This window comes from Carex rostrata, chromosome 28 (genome assembly GCF_964058835.1).
Source record: "Carex rostrata chromosome 28, lpCarRost1.2, whole genome shotgun sequence".
In the NCBI taxonomy this organism is placed as follows: domain Eukaryota; kingdom Viridiplantae; phylum Streptophyta; class Magnoliopsida; order Poales; family Cyperaceae; genus Carex; species Carex rostrata.
In genome coordinates, this window is record NC_135945.1 from 4811764 (window position 1) to 4834945 (window position 23182).

Below are 23182 nucleotides of genomic sequence, written 5' to 3' on the forward strand. Positions count from 1 at the left end.
GGATCAACAATTTTGTAAAATACTTAATAAATAGTAAAAAAATTCAGAAAATTATAAAATTTGGTCTCCAAGCATATATTAATATGGAGAATAAGATGAACGGTTCGGATCGACCGTTTGGATTTTGAAAACTCGAATATTGAGCCGTAGCATAGAGGCCTCTATGCTATCCATAGCACCCCAGCCTAACTCTATATATATATATATATATAGAGTAGAACTAGGGTGCTCTTAAGCTCACCAAAGTTTTGGTAAGCTTAACTCTAAAACTCATCAAATCGATTTCAAATGACGAATCCAAACCGTTGAAACCCACCTACCTTACGTGTGATGCATCTACATGTGAAATTTTTAAACATTCGAATTAATTTAGCATAAAGTCAAGTGGTCAAAATTAAAAGGTTAATAAATTAATTTTAGTGCATTCATTTTTTAACGTTTTTTGACCGCTTGACTTTATACTTAATTAATTCGAATGTTTAAAAATTTCACATGTAGATGCATCACACGTAAGGTAGGCGGGTTTCAACGGTTCGGATTCGTCATTTGAAATCGATTTAATGAGTTTTAGAGTTAAACTCACCAATACTTTGGTGAGCTTAAGAGCACCCTAGTTCTACTCATATATATATATATAGAGAGAGATGGGCTATGGTGCATTGCAATTCATAGGCCATGGTGTGCATTGGATCATAAATCACCGATTCAAAGTCCAAATGACCGATCCAAACCGTTCATCTTGTTCTCCATATTAATATGTGCTTGGAGACCAAATTTTACATTTTTTGGAATTTTTTTACTATTTATTAAGCCACTTTGAAAATCGTTGATCCAACGGTGGCTTCTGATTTTACTGTTCCAAACAGTCACCGTTGGATCAGCGATTTTCAAAGTGGCTTAATAAATAGTAAAAAAATTTCAAAAAATGTAAAATTTGGTCTCCAAGCACATATTAATATGGAGAACAAGATGAACGGTTTGGATCGGTCATTTGGACTTTGAATCGGTGATTTATGGTTCAATACACACCATGGCCTATGCATTACAATGCACCATAGCCCATCTCTCTCTATCTATATATATATGGATGCAACTTCACCATTTAAATTATGGGCAAATATACTAGCTCTCTCTTCATCAATCTAAGTAATCAGGAGCCAAAATATTGTCATTTACTCTTGCAATTGCAAGAGAAGTTAATTGTTGTACTATACGTGACCATTAATGTAGGAACTCAAAGCTGACCTTTAATGTAATCTTATCTTAAGAGGAAAGTCATTGGTTTCGCTATCGCATGCTCTGACACTAGTCACAACGTCATCGTACATATTCTTGATGAGGGCATGTTCAAAGGAGCCCTACCATTAGCAACCAACCGTTTCTCCTCTACAAAAACACAACCACTAGCTAGAAATCTCACATTCTCACTGCACCAAGTTCAATACATTGAGTCTCAGAAACCCGTATACTACTATAAGTCTAGACACTAATGGCAAGTAACAGTATCTCAGTTTTACTTCTTATATTCTCTTTGACTTTAGCTGTAGTCACTACGGAGAGCCGGCCCGTGAGGAAAGATCTAGGGGTTGGTCTTGGGAGCGGGGTCGGTCTAGGGACTGGCGTTAGTGGAGGATCTGCATCTGTATCCGGTTCGGGTTCTCGGTCTGGCTCGGTTTAATTCTACCCCGGCTGGTTCTATTTCTCGGTCTAACTCTAATTTGACTTCGATCTCAGTAGGATCCGGGTTGGGTTCCTCTGCCGGGTCTAGTGCTGGTTCCTCTGCTGGGTCATCTGCCGGCTCTGGTTCATCTGGTGCGGGGTCGTCAGCTGGTTCCTCTGCTGGTTCTGGTGTTGGGTCTGGATCGAGTTCTGATAAGAGACGAGGGTAAGGAAGTAGTACCTAATCGGGTCGGGTTATGGCGAAGGATTTGAAAATTGGTTCCAGTGAGGGTAGGCATGAGCAAGATATATGTTGTGTGCAATTTGTATTTGTGAGAATTTGTTCTGTTGGTGAGTGTGTGTGTGTGTGTGTGTGTGTTGAAGTAGAATGTGTTGTGTAGTAATCCTTTTTATGTACCTTATTTTGTTTGTGTGTGTTGTTAAATAATAGTTCTTGCTCATTTTTGTTGTCATACCTTTTGAGGTTATCAGTAAATTTTTAGCTGTGTTTGTTGGACTTTTCCATTAGTGAGCGCCTGTACATGTTTTGAGCTGAGAAGTCTGAGAAGAACATTAATTAAATGCCTAAAATAATAACTTTGATCTAAAGGGAAGTTCTTTTAATTTTAAGATTTATCGATAATTCATATTTTTTTCAAAAAGCTACTCTTTAAAATTGCTAAATCTTTGTTTTGAAGAAGTCCATGAAACATACTGGAAGTCTGGAACTACTGTTGGTTATTAACTTGTTATCATAGTTCGCAAAATCGAAATTAGTATTGGAATCGGTCACTTGAAGTGATCATAAAATCGGAATCAAGTGAATCGGTCAAAATTGGCCGAATAGGATTGAAAAACTCGTTTTTTTTTTAGCAAATGCTTGTCTTGTACTAAAAAAAAGGAAAACAAAAATGATAAAAAAAAAAAAGAATAATTAATTTTGTCAAGGCTTTTTCTGCCTTTTTCATGTCAAGGCTTCGAAAAGCTAGTTAGAGACACATTACAGTAATAAAATAGAGTAATTAATTTTGTCAACTAAAGTAATATTTTTAAAAGTTCGGTATACTTACAGCATCTACATTTCTAATATCACGAGAGTTTCTAATTTTACATGGCAGTTTCTAATTCAGTTACAGAGATGTGGGAAAATTTCTTATTTAGAAATATGCAAGAAAGATTATTATTAATAAACTGTTTATAAACTCCACAATGGCTAAATGATTGGTTCAAATTACTTCTTTTTTTTAATTTATTTATGATATAGCTTAATAGAAATTATAAACTTAATTTTAGAGATGCAAAAGTTAGAAACTTTAGATATCATAATTTTTAAACTATAGTTAACATATTTAAAAACTTATTTGAATTACTGCAATGTAGATGCCTTCGGTAACAAAATCCGGATCCTTGGTTAAAGACCTCACCATTTGTCTCACAATAATGGTTTTGAATTCCTTAATTTTGGATTCCACGGCAGGCCCATTTTTCTCTACATTGGGCCTCAGGCCCATTTGGGTTAAATAGGCGGGGATTATTAATTGGGCCTGACAAAAGTCGGATTTCTTACCAATTTGTCTGCAGCGATGCTTTGAATCTGATAAAACGAGATACCGACAATGTTAATATTTAGTTTTGGTACACTAATTCAAAATTACTGAGTATGATTTTGTATTCTATACATAATTAATTAAAATCTTTCAGCTTATAAAATATACCAGAAATCTTCATATGATATGATGCGAGTATTATTCCAATGCAAAATGGATTTCAAATATATTTTAATCATTTGGATCAAATTTTAGGTTTGTACTTGTTGGCAATATATATATCATTCAGATTCGCAAATTAAATCCGAATAATTTGTTTTTTGGTAATATCTAGGGGTGCACAAAAAACTCATGACTCGAAACTCAGTTCGGATTCAACTCACTATAACTCGAGTTAAAACTGACTCGAGTCAAAACTAACTTGAGTTTACTGACTCGGCTGATTTATGAGTCGATTCCAAGTTACCTCCAACTCGGTTAGACTCATCATTCAGATTGCCGCTTAAAACTTAAAAAAAAATCAGAGAAGCGATTAAACGTAATTTTCTCCACTTTGTGTCTGCCTCGTCTTTTCATATTATGTACTATTTTGGTATTTTTCGTAATTTTTAATTATGTGTTGGCCATTATCTCATTATGTATTGCCTTTAATTGTGTATTATTTTGGTAAACTATGTAATATTTTTTTGTTATAATTAAATTAGACTGTCTCACTATGTACTACATTATGAGTCACGAGTCGACTCGAATTGCTCGCGAGTTGATTCCAAATCGGAGTTTTTGACTCGGAACTGGATTAGCGACTCGAACTCAACTCGGCTCATAAGTTCGCGAGTTGAATCCAAGTCGGACTCAACTCGGCTCATGAGCAGCCCTAGTAATACCGAACTGAATGCCGAATTATTCGGTGGACCAAACTTTGACTGAATTAAACCCGAATAATTCACAAATTTTACGATTTTTTTTCTGAATTTTTCCCATAATATTTTTTTTGTTTTTTTTGCTTTTTTTGCTCTCTTGCAGGACTAAGATCTCTGGTCCGGATAATTTCGAATCATTCCCGAATCACGAATTTGTGACCTCGCCAAACTGAACCGGATAATTCATTTGTTACCATGTATGATATTAATTGGGATGACAATTATAATAGTTTGAGATAATTGTCCTGATCACAAAATTGATTTTAGTATAATGATTTGAGTTTTTAGACGTACGAAACAATTTTAATTAAATGGTATTTTTTTTCTAAAATAATAGTTTTCGTGTTAATTTTGGCAACATTTCTTCTTAAACGTCATTTTTAATTAAAGATCACAAAGTTCTCTCACTATTTTGCTAGATTTATTGATCAATTTTGCAATATTGTTTGAAATGAGTTAGATTCAAACTTATTTAATTAAACTTCGAGTGAAGATAAAAAAAAAAAAAGGAGCAGGAGGAATCACTTGACAATATTTTTTTTTAAATGTAATAAAATTAAAAAAAGAAAGTAAATTGAGAGACATGTTGTTATGATATAAATAACATGACAATCAAATTTCATCAAAACATGCAAATTCAAATAATCCCTACGAGCATGTTCAGCTGTCAGGCGAAAATAAAAATAGACTTTGATTCGGATTCTATTTGAATGGCCGAAACACTATGCAATTCACTATGAGTGAATTTTTGTTTTCACATATACAGTGACAGCTAAACAGGTACCACAGGTATTAAAATCTCTGGAATGGATAGCAAATTTTGTCAAACTGTTAATATGGAAATTCCTAGATTTATCTAATGCCAAAGAGAACATTCTCTGAACTATCTAATGTCGCCGTCCCAATCTCATCATGATCATTCAATTATCTAATTTGTCATGATCATTCAATTATCTAATTTATCTCATCATGATCATTCAATTATCTAATTTGTCAATATTCCAAACCTACTATTCTGCTGTTTGCATGTAGCTATATATTAATTGTTATTAATCTACATTCAAACAAAAAAAAATTTAATTAATTAAAAAACCATACTTAATAAATAAATGCAAAAATAGTACATGGTCCAAATTGGACCACATTATTAATTATATCAGTATCTCAGTGACATACCACATGATATGACACATAAAATTACGCCACAAGAAATCTGACATTTTTTTAATTTAATATTTCTGTGTACATGCACGTGTCAGGAAGCAACTAATTAAGAATTAATTTTCCTCTATCTAAGCTCATGGCGCGCCCACAATTTTTTACAACAATAAGTCCAGAGGCGGAGAGCCGGAGACACAGGTATCCAGGCTACCCTGGATTTTGAAAAACGCCTACGCGGCGTAACCCTGAAGTTTGAAAAACTGTACTGACTATATAAGACTGACTCGCAGTCTAATTCTGATAAGGATCGTTGCCTACCTCAGATAAGGGAAACGCTATCCTCTGCAGAGGTTTTACCTGCAGAGCTGTACGGTGGTTTTGATCTGGTTCGTTCGTTTCAGATCGGACGGACTGGATTAAAAGTTTATCAAATTTTGAGTTTTTTTAAAATTCGGGCAAGATTTGATCTGGTCCGTCCGATTCGAAACGAATGGACCATATCAAAACCACCGCACAGCTCCGCAGGTAAAACCTCCGCAGAGGATACGCTTCCTCAGATAAGGTTCATCGTCTACTCTGTAAAAAAGCTCACAACCTAGATTCCACAGCTAGCGTCAAAGTCATTGTTTAGATGATTGTTCAAAGAGAAAAGTGTAAATAGAACCAAGGTAGAAGGATATTATGACAAAGTGGGACAATTGTTTAGATGGTTTTTGGGGCTGACTTTTGTGTGGGTCTTAAAAATAGAATATTAAAATAAAGATGTATGTGGCTTAGGGGTGTAAACGGATACAGATAATCCGCTTCGTATTCGCTCCATATTGAAAGATTATCTGAATCCAGATTAAACGGATACGAATAATTGTAGATATGGATATGGATAATTTTTGCATATGGTGAAAAAAATGGCGGATACGGATACGGATAATTTCAATCTGTATCCGCAATTATCCGGATATGAAATTACTCTCAATCAGCTTTAACTTTACTGCTCTTGATAGAAGTTGTTATATATTATCTCATATTCATTTCAGTCTTGGTTGTGGTATAAAGGATAATATTATATGTTTTTCAATTTAATCTCTTTTTTGCTAATGATGGTGCTACAATAAAATAATTTTCTTTCCATTTTACCTTCATTTCTTCATTCTCCATTCTTTTTCATTAAAGACTTTAATTCATGAATGTAGTATATTTTTAGTTTTTGCTAAATTGATTTTAGTTATTGTTTCAAGACAACAACAAGTTATTTTTTTGTATCTTAAAGTGCATATAACTCAATTATTCGGCAATTATCCGCTCTGTATCCGTATCCGTTTAAGACGGATATGGTTTTAAATTTTGATATCCGTTTACTATCGGTATCCGTATCCGCTCACTATCCGTATCCGTATCCGCTCATTGAAAAACGGATACGGATATGGTATTAGCATTATCCGCTCTGAATCTGCTCCGTCTACACCCCTAATATACATGGCTGATAAAGTAGAGAAAAATGTATGTGAATATTTGTGTGGGGAGATTTGAGCGGAGATCAATATTAGAAAATTTGAGATGGAGCTTGATTTAGGAGAAAAGAAAAGTAATTATTTGATAAAAATGATACCGAAAAGTTAAATAGTTGATAAAATTATAGCAGTCTATAATAGAAGTTGGAAAATAATTTTTTGACAAAATGAATGTATTATATTATATTAGTGATTTTTGGATGTACTCTTGAGTTAACATAATATTTAAACAAAATAAATTTGTATAATTTTTTTCTATTTTTTTAGTATAAAACTTCGAGAAAATATGAGTTTTCGATTTGATTTTGTTTACCAATTCATCTGATCTTGATTCCATTATCAACTTATCAATTTTGATTCTGATTTTTAGAACTATATATGATTCTAGATTTTTGACATCAGTACTACAATCCGTGCAAAAATCTGGCGCTCTTCTGTAAACCCTATCCACTATATTATGTTCTTCTAGTATTCAATTTCTCATTGTTTAAGAAGTAAAAACTGCAGAGAAATAAAAATTTTAAGTTGTGGTTGTGTGGTTGTGTGGAGACAAGTTGTATGGAACTATAAATAATGGGTAATATCTCTGTTTGGAAGCATTCTTTTTTATTTTTGCCTACCTCCGATGAAAATTCTAGGTACGCCACTGTAAACAACCAAATTGTTGTAAAATCCATTAGCTTTAATTCTCAGAGCATGGTTAATAAGAAAAAGAAAGATACTCGATCGTATCAATTTTTTTTTTAATTTCACTTTTATGTAAATCATAAGTACCACAACTTACCCATAATATATATATCATAAACATATACAGATGCAACTTCACCATTTTAATTATGGGCAAATATACTAGCTCTCTCTTCATCAATTAATCTAAGTAATCAGGAGCGAAAATATTGTCATTTACTCTTGTAATTGCAAGATAAGTTAATTCCCACCCCCCATAAATAAAAAAAATAGATTTTATCAAACCAATTTGATTGCTTTGTTTATTTACAAAAATCATAAGAACCGAAATGTCATTTCGGACCTTTTTTTTTTGGAACCAAAATGACAATTCAATCCGAGTCGTTTTCACAGATTTCGAGAAAAGAAATACATTGAAAAATTGTGAAAATATCTCAGACCGAATTGCCATTTCGGTCTAAAAAAAAAAAAATCAAACCGAAATGTCATTTTATTTCTTATAGTTTTTGTAAAAAAAAAAAGTAATCACGTTGGTTTCATAAATTTTGTTTTTCAATTATGGTTTATAAAAATCATGCTTTTAATTTGCACCATAATTCTTGCCCCGAAAAAGAAAAGTTGCCACATTGCTTTTCCAACCAATATATTCTTCACAAGTCAATTGGTCATTGGTTTGACAGTTCATGTACAAAGGAGCCCTACCGTTAGTATGTCTTTTCCTCAATAGTTTGACAATTAATCATTCTCAAAGGAGACCTACTATTAGCAACTAACCTCCTCTTATCCTCTACAAAAACCCACCACTAGTTAGAAATCTCACATTCTCACAGCACTAAGTTCAATACACAGTCTCAGAAACCCTTATACTACTACAAGTCTAGAAACTATGGCAAGTAACAGTATCTCAGTTTTACTTCTTATATTCTCTTTGACTTTAGCTGTAGTCACTACTGAAAGCCGGCCTGTGAGGAAAGACGAAGGACTTGGTCTCGGGCTCGGGCTCGGGCTCGGTGTTGGGGTCGGTGTCAGTGGAGGATCTGTGTCTGCATCCGGTTCGGGTTCTGAGTCCGGCTCAGTTTCTACCCCGGCTGGTTCTATTTCTCGGTCTAACTCTAATTCAGGTTCGATCACAGTAGGATCCGGGTCGGGTTCCTCTGCCAGTTCTAGTGCTGGTTCCTCTGCTGGCTCTGGTTCGTCCGGTGCGGGGTCGTCGGCTGGTTCCTCTGCTAGTTCTGGTGTTGGGTCTGGATCGAGTTCTGATAAGAGACACGGGTAAGGAAGTGAGTCCTAATCGGGTCGGGTTATGGCGAAGGATTTGAAAATTGGTTCCAGTGAGGGTAGGCATGAGCAAGATACATGTTGTGTGCAATTTGTGTGTTTCTGAGAATTTGTTCTTTTGGTGTGTCTGTGTGTTGAAGGATAATATGTCGTGTAGTAATCCTTTTTATGTACCTTATTTTGTTTGTTTGTGTGTGTTGTTAAATAATAGTTCTTGCTCATTTTTGTTGTCATACCTTCTGAAGTTATCAGTAAATTTTTCGCTCTGTTTGTTGTTGTTTTCCATTGCAAGCGCCTGTGGTATGAGCTGAGAAGAGCATTAATTATTTAATTACATGCCTAAAATAAAAACTTTGATCTAAAAGGAAGTTCTTTTAATTTTAAGATTTATCGATAATTTTGTTTTTAAAAAGCTATTAATTAAGGCTCTTTAAAATTGCTAAATCTAATAAGTTTCGAAGAAGTCCATGAAACATGCATACTGGAAGTCTGGAACTCAAAGTCATAATTCTTCTTCTAAGAAGTGCAACTACTGTTGGTTATCAACTTATTATTATTATAGTTCGCAAAATCGGAATCGGTATTGGAATCGGCCACTTCACCGTAAAATCAGAATCAGGTGAATCGGTCAAAATCGGTTGAATTGGATCGGAAAACTTGTATTTCTTTTAGTAAATGTTTGTTTTGTACTAAAAATAGGAAAAAAAATTATTAAAAAAAAAAAAAAGGAATCGGTGACTCTCATGCATGTAAGGCTTCCAAAAGCTAGTTAGCGATACATTACAGTAATAAAAATGAAGTAATTAATTTTTTCATCCGAAGTACTATTTTTAATAGTTCGGTATACCTAGTAACAAAATTAACTCATTGACCTAAACATACATATTGCAAATTCTCGAAAATTTTGCCGGTTATTGCATTCGTTAGCGCCCGAATCTTTTTTAAATACCATAATTAAAAACAAAAAACAAAAGACCCTAGATTTGAGGATTTTCATATTTATGCGGGCCGCACAGCTAATCTGCAATTCATTTATGGAGGGTCATAAATTGACTTAAAGTTCATCAAAACGAGTAGAACTAGGGTGCTCTTAAGCTTGCCAAAGTTTTGGTGAGTTTAACTCTAAAACTCATCAAATCGATTTCAAATGACAAATCCGAACCGTTGAAACTCGCCTACCTTACGTGTAATGCATCTACATGTGAAATTTTTAAACATTCGAATTAATTTAGTATAAAGTCAAGCTGTCAAAAACGTTCAAAAAATGAATGCACTAAAATTAATTTATTAACCTTCTAATTTTGACCGCTTGACTTTATACTAAATTAATTTGAATGTTTAAAAATTTCACATGTAGATGCATCACACGTAAGATAGCCGGGGTTCAACGGTTTGGATTCGTCATTTGAAATCGATTTGATGAGTTTTAAAGTTAAGCTCACCAAAACTTTGATGAGCTTAAGAGCACCCTAGTTCTACTCCTCTAAAACAATCTACGACCCTTCATAAATAAACTGCAGATTAACTGTGCGGCTATGATAAATAAGAAAACCCCCAAATTTAGAGTTTTTTTTTTTTTTCTTTTTTTTTTGCGCGCTACAAATAAAAATTTCGGCGCTAGCGCAGCGGGAAAATCCGGATCTTTGGTCAAAGACCTCTCCATTTGTCTCGCAATAACGGTTTGAAATTCCTTAATTTTGGATTTCACGGCAGGCTTTCTCTACATTGGGCCTCAGGCCCTGTTGGGTTAAATGGACGGGGATTGTTGGGCCGGAAATGCTACCGATTTGTGATCTTCAGCGATGCTTTGAACCTGATAAACCGAGATACCGACAATGTTAATCTTTAGATTTTGGTACACTAATTCAAAATACTAATGGTTAGTTTTCTCATTTGATCACTGAATTACTGAGTATGGTTTTGTATTCTATACATAATTAATTAAAATCTTTCAGCTTATAATATATACCAGAAATCTTCATATGATGCGAGTATTATTCCAATGCAAACTGGGTTTCAGAACTTTAATTACTTCCATCAAATGTAAAATGTTAAATTATATACTCTAGTAGCTTTATTGACATAAAGACATGCGATGAAACACAGGGGCGGAACTAGAAAACTTGAATAGGAGGGGCTAATCTATAAAATGTAATATGTAAAAAAAGACAAAATAAATGTGGTTAGTGAGAATTGAACAAATGCACATATTAACTAGAATTCAAACCAATGGACTACAAACACGCATTTGTTATTTTATGAGAGGGGCTAAATTATATAAAAGTTTAAAAAACTCAAAAGTTTAATTAAATTTTAATATACATAATTAAGAATTTTAAAATTATAGGGTGGCTTAGTGCTCCTGACATATACATAAATCCACCTCTAATGAAACAGTAAATAATTCAGTGGAAGATCATATAATTAATAGTTCAATTAATCGAATAATTACGCGATGATATATACTCTAGTAGCTTTATTGATACATTTTTCTCCCTTTATTTTAAGAATCATTTTTCATGGACGATGCATGGGTTTCTATTTCGATATTATGGTTTATAAAAAAAAAAGTTTAAAAATGTTTGAATTTGGGAATAAAATAGTGTGAAATAATTAATGGGATATTATATATGTACTCTTTTTTTGCTCCATATTAATAATACTTTTGGCTCTATCTCTATTGTTCATTTGTTCTTCATGTTTTTGTGCCTTACCAAGCCTGTGAAATTGTAAAATACTATGCTCTGTTACCGTTACATGGATAACTACATGGGAAGTGTGTACAGAAAATTGAGGATGCTACGTCATGAGATGAATGTGATCACTCATTGGTGGGAGGTAATTTATACATAACACTTTCAATTTTTACATAACACTTTTTTTAGATGGATCATTTTATCTTTCATGAATCTCACCTTCCATTTTACCTTTCATGAATCTCTCCTTCCGTTGCAATACTCGTACTCCCGCCACGTTACCACTGTCGATGAAGCACCATCTCCTTTTATTGAAGGAGATTGCGACGGCTCGGCGAGGCTTCGGACTGGACAAAATCTAGCGGAGGCAAGGATTGGCTCGAGATCGTCATGGGTTAGGATTGGGCGGAAGGTGGCGGTGTGCCAAAGGGATAGCTTTTTCGCTACCTCCTCCCAGCTAAACTTCAAATCCTGCGCCGTTGTAAGCGCTTTCTTCGCCATGGACATGATGGCCGCACAAAAGGTTTCTCTATCTCTATTTCTATTTCTTTCTCACTTTTTTCCTTTCTTCTCCCGTTTGTTTTTTTGTTTATTTTTATAACTTCTTTTTTCAGTTTTAAGCAGAAAAGAGAATGAGAGTGGTGGGAGGTGAGGTGGACAGGTCCTTTCAGTTATTAAATGAAGAGTAAAATGGTCCGTTCAAAAAAAATGTTTTGTAAAAATTGAAAAGTGTTATGTATAAATTGCCTCCGCTCATTGGTAATTACCTGGCATCATATATATTTTTTTTAATTTTATAGGTATATAAATTGAATGGTATGAATATAGTGATTTTGTTAAATACTTAATAAATAGTAAAAAAATTTGAAAAAAAAATATAAAATTTGATCTGCAATCACATAATAATATATTCATTATGTTAAACGGTTTGGAGCGACTAGTTGAATTTTGAAAATTTTGTAAACGGACTCCGGGATATGTCCTTTAACTTGGCACGAATCTCAAAGCATAAAAATTCAGAAAAAACAGAAAAGAAAAAAAAACCCGCCCGCACCCGTCAACCCGCAACGGGTACGGGTAATAAACGGGTAGGATAGAGGTTTTGGGAAAACTACCCGTCTACCCGTTGCGGGTTGTACCCGTACCCATCCTACCCGTCTACCCGCCCTACCCGTTACCCCTAACGGGTTACCCGGAACGGGTCACGGGTAACGCGTTAGCAAACCACTACTGAACAGTGGTCAATTTGGTCATTTTTTGTAGGCGCATCCGCGTGCATGCTTGGCACTTGTTGGGGATGAAAGCTGAACGCGTATTCTCTGCATTAACTCAAAAAGGAATATTTTGAGTTAATGAATCTCAACCGTCTGATTTTAAACGGAGTCAATTCGATCTCTACTTATGATACAGGGGCTCTTTAATATTAGTGCAGATTTAGTCTGTACGAATCCTAAAATAAATTGAATGGTCAAAATTCATTAACTCAAAAGATTCCCTTTTAAGTTTGCATTGGGACCATCCATTTAGAATTTGGGCTAATTCTGTCCGAGATGAAATATACTTAATCATATTAATATTTGTGTTAAAGTAATTTCGATGGTCCGGATTCAAATTCAAAATTTGAGGTAAATTAGGGGATGTGAATTATGAAAGCAATGTCATGGTACTTGTCGGACCTTAATTTTATTGACAGACGACTGAGGTTTGAGCATTTTTTTCATTCTTTCAAGTTTCATCTTTTATTGTTCAATTTCTTTTTAGCTTCTAGAAAAATATCAGTTCGTATTCTATCGGTTGACTTTCGACCATAAATATGTCATTTCTCTATTTTTGACACTTACACGAGCACATATATACTTAAATGTCACTGTGTAAATGTGAAGTAGAGAGATAATCCATTTGTCGTCGGAAACTATTAAATTAGAAGACTGATATTTTTTTTAAAACATGCTACATATTTTTTTTATTTTATATATAATAATGGATAAAATGGGTATTTGAGAAATTAAAATTAGTTTTAATAGAAAAGTCATTAAGAGGAATAAATTTGTGTATTTTTGAAGTTTAGAAGGATAAATATATATGATATTATATATTTACCAAGTGCCAACGCTGCATGCACGTGGGTGGATGCGCCTACAAAAAATTGCCAAATTGTGAAATTGACCCCCTGTTCAGTCCTTTTGCAGTTTTGCTAATGAGCACCCTAGTTCTACTCTTTCATCCCCAACAACCTACAACTTGTGTAGAATTCAGTACGCCCAATGAACATTGACTTGATAGTCTTTGCCTCAGTGGTCAAGTAGAAATTCTATTAATTATTGTTAAACAATTCCTTAATTATTAGGTTGTCAAATATAATTATCTGTAACATCATGAGCTCATTTTTGTAAACGTCATTAATTATATGACTTACATGAATAGTGAAGTAAAATGAAAAAGAGAAGCCATATATATGCCATCCAATTAAGATTTTTTAATTAATCGGATGGACTAAATTTTAGAATGAGACACAATTTCATAATTATAATAAATATTAAAAAAATAAATTGTTTTCTAGGAAAGGGCAGAAATAAATACATATTTTGGAAACAAATATTATAGTGAGACACATAATTATAATCAGTGAACTTTTAGCTGTGTTTGTTGTTTTTTCTCTACTTACAAAGTGCTTGTGTTATGAGCTTACAAGAGCTTAGATGCCTGACATAATAATTTTGATCTAAAAGAATTTAAATGCTTTCATTTCTTTTTGTGCCTCTATTATATATATTTCTACATTTTATAGTTTTAATAATAAAAAATTCAAATTTATATGTCAAAATAAAATTATTGAATGTGGTCTATATTATTTTCACTACATGCACGTAAAAAATTATCACATTTCGATTTTGTTTATATATGAATCAATAAGTTGAAAATTCAACGTACATAAATTATTCACATTAGTGTATTTTTGCAGCTTGTGATGAAAATTTAAACAAAGTTGAAATTTCAAAAAAAAAAAATTACATATACATTGAGAAAATAATACATATCATATATATAACAGTTTTATTTTGACATAATATAACATCATATAAAAAATACCATCACATAACAAGTGATCTTAATTAGTTGCAGGCGTAATATTTGTATTGCATACAAATATAATAAGAAGTTCAAAGCACATAACCTTAGCATAGCATAAATAATCTATGAAATACATAAACATCACATAATATAATATAACAAAACACAACATCACATAAATTTAAACCATAAATCTAAAAAAAAAAAAATACTATAGTGGACGCCCATACCGTATGGCGTCCCACTTTTTTTTTTTTTTTTTTTTTTTCTGATTTTCTATATGGTATGGCGTCCCACTATAATCATGCCTACTGGTCCATGTCACTCGCTTAACCTCTCAGTAAATAACAGCGAGCAAGTAGCATCATTGCTTGTGCGAGCGAGACAACATAGAAAAAAAGTAAAGGCATGTGACGGGTCGTCTGATACGTATGCATGGCTGATGAAATGCCAAAAGCAGAGAGAACACCAGTAGTCATGGCGAAGACAAGTTGGAAAAAGTAGAAAATTGCCGATTGTTGCATGTTATGTTCGTGGCTGTGACAAACGATCCGAACCGACCCAAAGAGCCAGCAGCATGTTATGAATACAAAATCCCAATGCAGCAGTGAGTTGTAGTCACCTAGTAGTAGTGTTGCCCACTCATACTCGACCTTCTCCAGCCAAGATTGCAGCCATATTATGAACCCAAACAGAATTTGTATCCTCAAATCCTTCACCTCTCAAATCCTCCCTCTGGCATGCTAGATAATGAACAAGTACTTCAATGTAAGAATTTGTATCCTCTGCATTAACTAAAAAGGAAATCTTTTGAGTTAATGTATCTGGACTGTCCGGTCAGGTTCAAAATTTGTGCGAATTAGATCCGTGCTAATATTAAAGACCCCCTATGTTTTAGGTGGGGGCTGGATGGGTTCCGTTTACAATCGGACGACCGATATGTATTAACTCAAAAGATGCTCTTTTGAGTTAATGACGATGCGGACTCAAGTGGATGCATTTATTTGATAGATATATGTATAAAATTAAGAAAATCTCCTCTTCAGCAACATTGCCTAAAACAAGCTTAAATCAGACTTAAATCAAACCAATTCAACCTTAAATCAGGGGTAGGCTGCCTATATATCTTGAAAAGCCAATAGTTACAAGTAGAAAATTAATCATGACATAGAATCAACCTGGACCATAGTTACGTACTCTTAAATGCCAAAATATACATGAGTAAATTAAGCATTAATTTAATTTAATTTATATGCTTGATTTTTAATTAGTTGGTATAATGACTTTGTAATACAAATTAACTCTATAGTTAAGGCAATTATGTGATTATTTAGTCTTAAAAATCACTGTTGCATGCCGTTCCGAAACTTTGTTTTAATAAATAATAAGACTAAATAATAGTTAAGACCTAAAAATGAACAAACATATCATAAATATACCTGAACCAGACTGATTTAGAAGATCGCGGCGAGGTGAAATTAGTGGCTTCTTTCTAATAAGCGTAGTATGTAGTAAGAGAATGCAAAGAAGCCTTTTGTTATATAGTGAAAAAAGAAAATGCAGTCTTGCGTCATTTGAGAAAAAAAAGAAAAGAAAATGCTGTGTCATTTGACAAAAAAAAGAAAAAGAAAATGCAGTCTTGCGTCATTTGATCAAAAAAAAAAGAAAATGCAGTCTTGCGTCATCTGACAAGAAACTGAGAAAGTATTGTAACTGGCCTCCGGGCATGATTCAAGCCAAAAAAAAAATGTTTTCTCCTTGTCTTTGTGAGAGCTACGGCCTAGGGCTGCACAAAAAAATCGGTAGTTCGTGATTTGACTCGAATAATTTGATTCAAAAAAGTTTGTAAAAAATTTGATTCGAAATAGTTCGAAATTAATTCAAATCAAATTCAAACTAAACCTGGTTTGTTCGAAATAGGTTTGCAAACTATTCTAGTTTGAATCTCAAAATAACATAAACCATTGATTTCTGTTGATGATTTATGTTCGTTGATGACTTAAAAGTTAAAATATAAGGCCGTCCAGTATAAATCATAACTCATGAGTCGTAACCCTCGCTCTCAGTTATAAAATCTTAGACAACTTTCACCTCTCACTTTCAATGACTACAGCCACTTTTCTTTGTCGTAAAAAAGTTCGTAAAAAATTCGATTCGAAACTAATTCAAATCAGCCTTTATTCGAAATTAATTCAAATCAAACTCAAACTTGAATAAGTTCGATTCGGTTCGATTCATTTGCAACCCTAGCTACGGGCTATTATAAAAAGAAAATAAAGAATTATCTCTGTGAGGGATGCGGGCATGTTAGAATTCGCATCCTCTGAGATATCTCATATATTGCATGACTTTTCGGGAAATCACAACCGTTAAAGTACGTTCTGCACGAATCACAAAGTTCAAATAGTATTGCCCCCTGTGCTACCCCGAATAGGCACTGGACACGTCGGTCACGCAAAATATGAGATCTCTCAAGGATACGCACTCGGCATATCAACGAGATAATAGTAAAAAAGATCCACTGTGACTTGAATTATGTGTGTGTTGACGTAGCTACTTTATTTATGGCTCGAAAGTGAGCTGCGACATGTTTTCTATACAGAAGTACTTTTCAGAGAAACGATTGATAACTAGACTTCATAAAAATCTTAAAGGGAAATCATTGGGTTTCGAACTGTAATCCGATCGATTCTCTGGATTAAACAAATTATAACATCATTTTCCTTTAGCAAGAGGATTTACCCCCACAAACAGATGAGCACTGAAATTGTCTTGGCACCGCGCACGGAAATAAATATGCTGTTATTCCAAAGGGATTCCTGTTATTCCGATCCCAGCTGTTGATATTAATTTGTTGAGATTTAGATTCGGAAAAAAAAATTTCTTGAGATTTGCGTATGAAAAACTTTGAACGTTGGAATAGAAATAATAGGGTCCTATGATCTCTTTGGAATAATAGCAGATTTATATCCACCGCGCACCTAATTTACTCCTATTGAAACTTTTTAGGACCATTGGATCGGGTCCAGATCCCCTAAAGTAACTCAATTTTTAAGTTTAGATTTGCAATTACACTTAACGGATGCTTGTTTTCTAATTTATTTCAATGAATATTTATTTTTCACATCAACTTTTTTCTATGATAGTGTGTAATAATAAGTTTTATAAATCATTTATTGTAATTTTATTTGTGCATGAACATACATCCCATATTTTTCATATATATTTCTTCTTCTTATTTGATATTATTAATTTTTTTTGTTATTTATATACCATATATTTTTCTTATTAGTTACTGATGTAACTTTTTCAATTAGCACTATATGTTCAGTTCGAAACTAAGTTGTTATGATAAACAAAATTTAGTGATTTATGTTAGAATATTTTATTCCTTTCAAATAATATGTTATTACTTATTAGGATTTGGAAAAGTTTAATTCTTGAATTTATTTTTTTATTAAATAAACGTGTTACTTACACATGTAAAGTGCTTATACGTTAAGAAAAAATAAACGTAGTATCATGTTATTGTTATACTTAATGCACCTCTAATTGAACAAAAACTGAAAATAAATTGCAATTGAAAGTAAAAGAGATGAGTTTAGAGAAATTGACACGCGGGATGATAACGGAGTTCGGCAAAACAATGGCCTACGTCTCCGGGGCGTCGCAACCTCTTTCTAGGTGCGCCTTTCTATTACCCAATATGAAAGGATTACAATTGTGAACCGTGAGCCCTTACAAAATGGGAAGTCACGGCCAACGTGAGATGAGCGCCGGCGAGCCCTTACAACCAAGGGAAGTCACACGAGCTACTCAAGAACAAGAGAAACACTCAATAGATCACTCTAACCTAATCTAATTAGAGATTAGTGAAGTGGATTTGAGGTTGTTTGAGATTGATTGAGAGATATTGAAGTTTTAAGCTCAATCAACAATGGTGGAACCAAGCTCTCAGAAAATCGCCTCTTTTGAAGTTTAGGGACGGCTAGGTTAAGTGGGAAGAGAACCCCACTGCTCTATTTATAGAGACAGCTCAAAACTGAGCAAATTGAGCTAAAACGTTACAACGTTTTCCAGAAACGTTGGTAACGTTTTACTAAACTTCAAAAGTCCGAGAGCTGCACCAAAACGTTACACAAACGTTTCAAAAACGTTACAACGTTTTAGCTTATAATGAGATTTTAGGTTTACACTTTTCTGACAGCTCAGCTAACTCATCCAAAACGTTACAACGTTTATAAACCGTTACATAACGTTTTGTTCTGTAAAATCTTGATAAAAAACAGGAATTGTTTGAAGGCTGAATTTAATTAAAACGTTACATAACGTTTTAAAACGTTACAGAAAACGTTATAACTTTTTAAAACGTTACAGCACAATTTCTAAAACGTTACAGAAAACGTTGTAACTTTTTAAAACGTTACAGCGTATTTTTTTGATTTCTTTGCCTTTGATCAAGTTGTTTCACAGCGTTTTCTTAAGGTATAATCGTTATAACGTTTTACAAACGTTACCAACGTTTTTATCCTGTTGAAACAACATCAAAAACACTTTACCAAGTTTAGATTTTACAATTTACATTCTTGATAAGTCTTCATGATTTCTTCAGTCAAGTATTCCATATTGCAATTCCATTTGACTTAAACCTGCATAATTCTAAAATAGAAGAAATCGTAAAATTCAATAGTTGTATGTTTTTGCAAATTAGTCAAATAGACTAAAAAGATTATTGCTAGAACAACAATCTCCCCCTTTTGACGATTTGCAAAAATATACAATGCGAGTAAGTGCATAAATGAAATTTTTTTCTCAATTTGGTTTACCCAATTGTTATTTTGCACGTTTAGCAATTTCTCCCCCTTTTGGAAATCGACGAAAGGGAGAAAAATTAGCACAAATTAAAAGTGCTCCCCCTCAAAATATGCACTCCCCCTCAATTTAGTAATATGATACCGATAATTCACAAATGAGATAAAATTGAGGGATTACTCTAATACTTCATGTCAAACATTTTACAAATCCATTTAAATGTCGCAATTTTAAAGCAATGATTATCAATCGACAAATCAATTCAATGCATATCAATTCATATAAAATAATTCAATTCATGCATTTCAATATATCACACAACTTGTCAAGATTCTAAGATACACAATTTTACTCATTCAACAATTTTGCAATTTAACCCTTGACAAGTTATCAATTCACACAATTCAAATAATTCATACATCTCATACATATCAACAACAAATACCAAATTAACTAAGATGTAGCAATTCAAGCAATTAACATTTTTGCATTTAAACCATTAACAAGTTCACAATTCATGAGACTCAACAATTCAAGGGTTTCGTGAGACTATTGACAATTTGGTTTTTAGTGTAGATATATATGAGTTCTTAGTTCTAGAGTGAAGAACCACATTTAAAAAAAAAAAAATCAGTTTAGCACTAGTGTTGTCACACATAATTGGTGCGTTGCGGAAGCGTATTTCATAATTATGTAGAGTTTGGAATATCCATAATATTTGTGTGCAACAACTATCAATGATCCAAGTATTTTCTTTATGAGTTGCAATCAAACACATCTCGAAGAGTATATATTAATTATTTTTGGGTTAATAACTAACATATACCTTGTTTAATCTCCCCCTTTGTTTTTGGCAATTTGAATAAATTAGGGGAGATTTTGTATGAACTCAAGCTAGTTTAGATTTAGGAACCCAAACAACATTTGGATTGTTGTCTCCATTCCTAAACCTACACTTTAATGAGGTATGACCAATTTTGCAACAATAATTACAAAATTTAATTGATGACTTTTGAGCAATAGAACCTTGCTTGAAAGTGGATCGGTATTGATATTTCACTTCATGCAAATTACTCTTATGATTACCAATCGACTTATTTGCAACTCTAGATGAGATACTTTTGGTGTTGTTAGACTCGATTCTATTGTGATGTTGGGGAACATACTTTGTTAAATCATTTCTTTGAGTTTGATTTTGTAAAACATTTTTATTTTTGAGTTCATAAAACCATCCATCCGGTCCTTTGAAATAAGTTTTGTTTGACCATTTTGGATTAAATGTGTTCCTATCACTATTTTGAAAATTTTTGTTCTTATAATTTTTATGATTATACTTATACCTAAATGCATGATTTGGTTTAGCATTTGAGGTTTGATAGGTATTTCCTTTGTTGGACTCTTTTTGCAAGGAAGTATTACCCTTTTTGGTAAAAAATTGATAAGTAGAATACTTATCACAATTAAAATTAAGTTTAAAATTTTTGTTGTTTGAAGTTTGAGTATGTTCCCATTTTCCTTTCGGGACTTGTATGTGGTTAGATTCAAATGAGGATTGACCCTTCTCGAATCCAAGACCAATTTTATCCATTTTGCAATAAGATTGGCCATTGATCAAACTATCCACATAGTAAGGATCTAGACTAGTGACATTTGAAAATTCACTAGGAGACCTTAATGCCCTATTTTCGGTCTCTAAGGTTTGAACTTTAACCTTTAATATGCCTATTTCACCTATGTGTAATGTTTTTAAATTCCTAACTTCACATTCTAACATGTCATTTTTAGCAATCAATTTTTGAATAATACCTTCCTTTTCAACCAAGATTCTATTGGACTCATCAATGAGAGATTACCACCTAGGTTCATCATCATACCGTGTTAGAATCTCAATTTAATTATTCTAGATACTTTTGTTGAATATTAATTATTCTAGATGTAATTAGTTTAGGTCAATAAGTTAATTTTGTTACTAGGTACTTTAGTTGATAAAATTAATTACTCTATTTTATTACTGTAATGTGTCTCCAACTAGCTCTATAATTTAGAAGTTTGATACGAAAAGGCAGGTTGGACACAAGAGCGGAACTCGATTTTGAGTATAGGAGGGACTAACCATATAAATATCACATATAATTTTTTTAAAATAAAAACCAAAATCAATATAATATAAGATAGTATGATTCTTCACTAACTATTTACTTTCTTTCACCTTAAAAATAAGCCAACATTTTTATTAATATCCAATTTAAAATATAATTCAAAACTCTTCCAAATTACATGATTTCAAAAACTTAAAAAAAATTATATTTTAAATTGGATATTAATAAAAATGTCGGAAAAATAAGTCTAAGATATTTCTTTTAAGACATAATTTTACCTGAATTCAAATTATATACAAAAATTTAAATAATCTCTTCTATAATTTTATAAACAAATCATTTTTATCATAATTTTAATTTTTTCTACAAAAATTAAAAATCTAAAAGGCAATTTAGTATGAACATAATATATTAAAATTAACCTTCATCTAAAAGATACAATGAATAACAATTTAATAATTTGTAATTAGTCGATGAATAAAAAACAAACCTCAATTACAAAAGAAAAATCTTTCACAACAATTTAAATTTAACCTTTATGATTTTGATTTCTTCTCTTTCAAAAAAAAAAACTTTCAATCACTTTCTTTTTTACTCTCCAATAATTTCCTTTTCACCCGGTAAACAATACCTTCTAAAATGATGATTAGGTGACCTCTCCAAAATTCTTATTGAAACAATAATGTAATAGGCACGGTTTCTTTCCTTTTTTTAGCTTTTTTTTTTTTTTTTTTCTATTTTTCTATTGTACAAATCAGAAAAATGAAAAAAAATAAAATTACCATCTCACATTCAAACCCTTTATTATTTTTTGTATTATCATAGACGGGCTAATACATATAAAATTTAAAAAAAAGTTCAATTTATATACTTGATAAAAAAAAAATGAAAATGATGAGGGTGACTTTAGCGATTTTTAGATAAGCTTACCTTCCGTTCTTAATTGGAGATGCATCTTATGAGAAGATTTAATAATTATAAAAGCAGGTTGGACAAATCATAAAGATCAAGTTCCCTCCGATAAAATTCAACGGTTCATTCTTTCAAACAATTTTAATTCCTGAATATGATTACAGTTGAATAAAGGACAGTGGAATAAAGCATTCCAGACTATAACAATTTCGATCAAAGATTACAGTTGAATAAAGGACAATGGACATCATGTTGCAGCTCACTTTAAAGTCATAAATAAACTCGGTATGTGAACACACACAGATGAATTGTCACACTGAATTTTTAAGGTGTCTTTCAATTCCCACCTAGACAGATAATTCTTTTTTTTGAAAACCAGGTAGTGACTACCAAGTGTACAGAATTTAAATGTGTTTACGCCTACACAGATAATTCAATGCCCGGTACGTACGTGCATAAAGGACAGTGGACATCATGTTGCAGCTCACTTTTGAGTCATAAATAAACTTGGTACGTGAACACACACAGATGAATTGTCACACTGGATTTTTAAGGTGTCTTTGAATTCCCACCCAGATAGATAATTCAATGCCCGGTACGTATGTGAATAAAGGACAGTGAACATCATATTGCAGCTCACTTTGGAGTCATAAATAAACTCGGTACGTGAACACACACAGATGAATTGTCACACTAGATTTTTAAGGTGTCTTTCAATTCTCACACAGACAAATAATTCAACGCTCGGTACGTACGTGAATAAAGGACAGTGGGCATCATGTTGCAGCTCACTTTGGAGTCATAAATAAACTCGGTACGTGAACACACACA